The sequence below is a fragment of the Panthera onca genome, chromosome C1 (assembly GCF_046562875.1).
Source record: "Panthera onca isolate mPanOnc1 chromosome C1, mPanOnc1 haplotype 2, whole genome shotgun sequence".
Classification (NCBI taxonomy): Eukaryota; Metazoa; Chordata; class Mammalia; order Carnivora; family Felidae; genus Panthera; species Panthera onca.
Window position 1 is genome coordinate 110134057 of NC_138346.1, and position 5518 is coordinate 110139574.

Genomic DNA, 5518 nt, shown 5'->3' on the forward strand with positions numbered 1-5518 from the left:
CGAACTCATGAACGGTGAGATCATGACCTGAGCTAAAGTAGGACGCTCAACTGACTAAGCCACCCAGGCGTCCCACCCCATATATTTTTAAACTGTTACTGGGGACCTAAATGTTTAGAGTTATTCCCACTTTATCATTATAGAATGACACTCTTTATCCCAGGTCATAGTCTACGCTCTGAAATCTACTTCACCCAATAGTATAGCTACTCCAGCTTTCTTTTGCTTAGTGTTAAGACAATATATTTTTTTTTCTCCTTCTTTTGCTTTTAACCTATTTGCATCCTAATATTTCAACCTGTAGGCAGCATAGTTGGGTCCTTGTTCTCAGAATCTGACAATGTCTACCTTTTAATTGAGGGTGTTCAGATCATTTTCTGTTTACTCTAGATTTTCCCATCTGCCTCTTATTCCCTTTATCCACTTTTCTTAGGGTGTAGTATTTTTCATGATTCCGTTTTATCTCCTGTGTTGGATTAGAAGCCATAATCCTTTGCCGTGCTATTTTCATGGTTGCTTAAGAGGTTTTTTAACTAATCACAGACTACTTTCAAGTCGTATTGTACCACATTATATATAATACAGAAACCTTACAATAGCATATTTCCATCTCTACTCTCGTGGCTTTTGTGCTGTTGTTACACATTTTACTTTTGTAAACTCCACGATACATTAGCCTTGCTTTAAACAGTTATTTTTTTATTGTGGTGATAGATAACAAAATTTACCACCTTAACCACATTTAAGTATACAGTTCAATGGCATTAATCACAGTCATGTTGTTGTGCAAGAATGACCATGATCCATCTTTCCAGAACTCGGCAATAAATTCTTTACAAAAAGAGATGTGAATAATAAGAAAATCTTTTCTATTTACCAATGTCGTTTGCAGTCATGACCTCGCGATTTCATGAGTTCAAGCCCCGCGTTGGGCTCTGTGCTGACAGTGTGGAGCCTGCTGGGGATTCTCTCTCTCCCTCCCCCACTCACGCTGTCCCTGTCTCTCTCAAAATAAATAAATAAACTTAAAAAAAGAAAGAACTTCCTTAAACCTGACTCAGAGGCAGGTCAGCTAGTGATGAATTCTTTCTGCTGATATCTTTATCCATGTTCCCTGTACACAAAATGTCCTCTGGTTCCTTTTCGATTTTCTCTTTATCGCTGGTTTTAAGCAATTTGCTTTTGATGTATCCTTGGTGTTATTTCCTGTGCTTGGAGTTCATTTTGTTTCTTGGAACTGGGGGCTTACAGTTTTCATCAAGCTTAGAAAAATTTCAGCCATTTTTTTTCCAACCCTTTTTTTTTTTTTTTCCTATCTTCCCTTCTTCCTCTTCTGCTTCAAGGATTCCAAACACACGCATATCCGGCCACCTGAAGTTGCCCCACAGCTCACTAATGGCTCTGCTCATTTTGTTTCAGTCTTTTTTTTTTGTTTCATTTCATTTAAATTAATGTGTTTTCAAGTGCACCAATCTCTCCTTCCACAACATCTGATCTCCAATAATCGCACTGTTTTAGTTGTCAGTTGCAGTTGGGAGAGGCTGAGAATTTTTTAAACCATCAAGAAATGGCTCCTTTTTAAAAACAGTTCTGCCCTCCATTTGCATTTTACTACTTCAGCAGCAAGAAGAAATCAGGCGGCACCTTGAACACTGCTTGCAAATCTTGCAAGCCTAGATCACAAAGTTCGTTAGAACGTCCTGCTCTCCACAAAACCTCAGTTGATAGTGCCACTAAGTTTTGCCACCATGTAAGAGACCCCCCAATACCTAGTTTCAGGTCACGATCTTGCGGTCAGTGGGTTCAAGCCCCGTGTCGGGCTCTGTGCTGACAACTCGGAGCCTGGAACCTGCTTTGGATTCTGTCTCCCTCTCTCTCTGCCTGTCCTCTGCTCGCACTCTGTGTCTCTCTCTCTCAAAAATAAACATTAAAAAAAGATATGTAACCAATAGGAAATTTTTTAAATTTAAAATTCAGCAGCTTCAAATGACATTTACTATCTCATAGTTTCTGTACCTCAGGAATCCAGGGCCTTAGCCGGGTCCTCTGGCTCGGGGTCTCTCACGGGCTGCCATCAGGGGTAGGTTAGGGCTGTGGTCATCTCAAGGCTCGACTGGTGGAGGATCCATTTCCAAGCTCACTCATATGGTGGTTGGTAGGATTCAGTCCCTCATGGCCTACTGGACCGAGTCCCTCCACTGACCTCCCCACTCAGTTCCATGCCATGTGGAACTCTCCAAGGAGCAGCTCGCTTGGTCAGAGCAAACAACCAAGAGGTGCCAGAGACAGTACGGGAACAAGAAAAAGTCAAAGTCTTTTGTCACCTGATCTTGGAAGCAATAGCCATCTCTTTTGATGGATTTTTTCCATTAGAAGCAAGTCTACTTCCAGCTCACATTTAAGGGAGGGGATTGATTACATCCATAGTTTTTTGTTTTTTGTTTTTTCATTTTAGACACTGTAGTTTTAATCTCTAGAAGTTTTCCATGGGATTTTATTTTTGAGAGAGAAAGAGAGATGGCGTGAGTGGAGGAGGGGCAGAGAGAAGGAGACACAGAATCCAAAGCAGGCTCCAGGCTCTGAGCTGTCAGCACAGAGCCCGATGTGGGGCTTGAACTCACAAACCGTGAGATCATGACCTGACCCAAAGTCGGACGCCTAACCAACTGAGCCACCCTAGCGCCCTGCTATTGGATTTTTATATCTTGTGTTAACACATTCCATCTTTCTTCTGGCTTTGCCAGCATCTGGAGTACAGTTACAACTTTTAATGGCCTGTGTCCTAATTGTATCATCTGGGTCATTTCTGGATCCATTTTATTTTCCTTTTCATTAGGGATGCTATTTTATTTGCTCTTTGCTTGCCTGGTAGGTTCTGATTGGATGTCAGACATCATGAGTTTTATCAGTTGCAAGGTATTTTTGTATTGCAACAATTAGCTTTGTTCTCGGATTGCCGTTAAGTATGTGCACTTGGATCATTTTGGGTCTCAGTTTTAAACTTTGTTAGGATGGAGGAAGTGTGAATTTGGGTGTAACTTCACACACTACTGAGGCAGAGCCTGGGTGAATGTTCTACTACATGCCCTGTGATTATGAGGTTTCTCACCCTGGCTGATGGGAACAGGAACAACCAGGTCCTGGGTAAAGCTCCCCCAACCCATTCATGTGGTTCCTTATACGCGTATGCTGACCAGTGGTCAGTGGAAGGTCAGGGAACCCTAAGCAAACCTCTCTAGTTCTTTGTGCAGCTGTCCTCTTCAGTTTTGTCCTGCGAATCCCATTTCCTGGGGCTGTGAGAGCTGGCTCAGGGCAAAGGCAGGAGGAAGGCACAGCAGCGTAGGTAGTTGCCAGTAGGTAGTTCACTCACAACTCCCCTCAGGGCACAAGCAGGCAGGGTCACAGTGTTACTTTTAAGTCCACGAACATGAACCCTTTTTTAAAGTTCTCAAGGATTTTTTTTTTTTTTTAACTTTTCTAAAGTCCATAAACACTTTTCAGAATCCCATTCAGTACTCCCTGGGCACCTGCCATACACCAGTTACGGAGGAACAGACAGAGTTCAGACATGTAAAAAACAAAGAAAAACACCACCATAAATTAGGACATAGCACAGCGGAGGCAAAAAATGGGAGTGTGGAAGATGTGTCTGGCCTTGTCACAGGTAAACAAAGGGTAAACAAGACAAGTCTTGTCTATATCATGTGTGGAAGGGTGGTTCTCTGCTGTAAGCAGTTTTCCAGAACATAAAGGATGGATTCCTTTTAACAGTCCCCGTTTTCCAGGATCACAGGGCTTGGGGTCAAGGTCCACATTACCAGTAGACATGTTACAGAACAAGAAAACAGTGAGCACCAAGGACAGAAATGTGCAAATACAAGAAGTGCTTGGTATCAGTCGAGTATCTCAAGCATAAAGGTGTGACCAGAGAGAAGAATTTGGAAATAATAGGCATTCAGGTTTGATGATCAGGTTTGAGACATCTGGGTGCCAGCCCATCAGGGTGAGTAATTAGTAGGTGTACAGGCCTCGGCACACACAGGCCTGAGCCCAGGCCTCATGTCTGGCTGCTATGGGCCATTTCTGGGGTTTGCGCAGAGCAGTTGGCTGCTGACCAGACTATGAGTGTTTGTCCCCAAAAGGTCAGCTCAGAAAAGCGGAAATCCGGAAAGGTGGCTCTCGCTTCAAAGCACTCCTGACCAAAGACGTACGGTCTTCCCAGGCCCGGCCTGCAGCCGCTTCACAGAGCAGCCACAGCAAAGAGCGCTGCTGCTGAGCCGGAGGCCGGACAGGGACTCCTAATTCAGAGGCCTTTTGTAGCACAGGATTTCAACACTTCCCAGAGGTGAGCACTGTCGCCTATTAGGATGAACCTCCTTCTCAAATTAACAAGTTTTTCTTCATGACCTATGCATGCCTTGTGTGTGTGTCTTTTTAATGGAACAATCCTGCTTTTTTTGTCCTTCCTGCTTTTCTTTCATACCAGGAACAAGAGAGAAGACATTTCTCAGAAGAAAGGAACTAGCAATTAAAGACCCAAGGGGATTAAACTGCTATAAGAAGAGGTATAAAAATAAGGAGGGGGACAAACCATAAGACACTCTTAAAATGCAAAACTGAGGACTACTGGAGGGGGTGTGGGTGGGGGGATGAGCTAAATGGACAAGGGGCATTAAGGAGGGCACTTGTTGGGATGAGCACCGGGTGTTATACATAGGGAATGAATCACTGGAACTACTCCTGAAATTGTTATTGTACTATATATGCTAACCTGGATGTAAATTAAAAATAGCAACATAACATAAAAATAAAAATAAAATAAAATAAATTACATTACATTAAAATTAAAATAAAAACTGCTATTAGAAGAGGAATCCAGCCTACCAACAATATCAAAAGTGGATCTGGGAGAGAAATAAGAGACCCACCAGAGAAGCCATGTGCACGGTGGCTCCCTAAACATGTGATGGCCCCTGAGTGACCTACAGGACCTGCACACAGGGGCGCCGAGCGTGGAAGGCACAGAGGCCAAACAGTGACCAGGCAGCACTGCAGCCCACGTGAGCTCCTCCCTCTCTCTGGGCCTCTCCCCTGTCAACACCTCAACACCAAGTAGCAAGTCTTCTGTATCTTGGGATGTGTCTCCCAGTAGCTCCTCAGGGATGTGCCCCATTTTACTCCCTGGTGCCTACTACAAAGGGGGCCTTGATGGAGGTTTGTCACCTAGACGTAGCCCCTGCCTGTGACAAGGCATAAGAACACCTGTAATAAAGAGTGCTTGGGGCGCCTGGGTGGCTGAGTCGGCCAAGCATCTGACTCCTGATTTCGGCTCAGGTTGTGATCTCACCAACCGGGAGACAGCCCTGCACTGGGCTCTGCGCTGACAGCATGGAGCCTGCTTGGGATTCTCTCTCTCCTCTTCCTCTCTCTCTCTCTCTCTCTCTCTCTCTCTCTGCCCCTCCCCTGCTCTTGCTCATGCACTCTCTCAAAATAAATAAACGTCAAAAAAAAAAAAAGA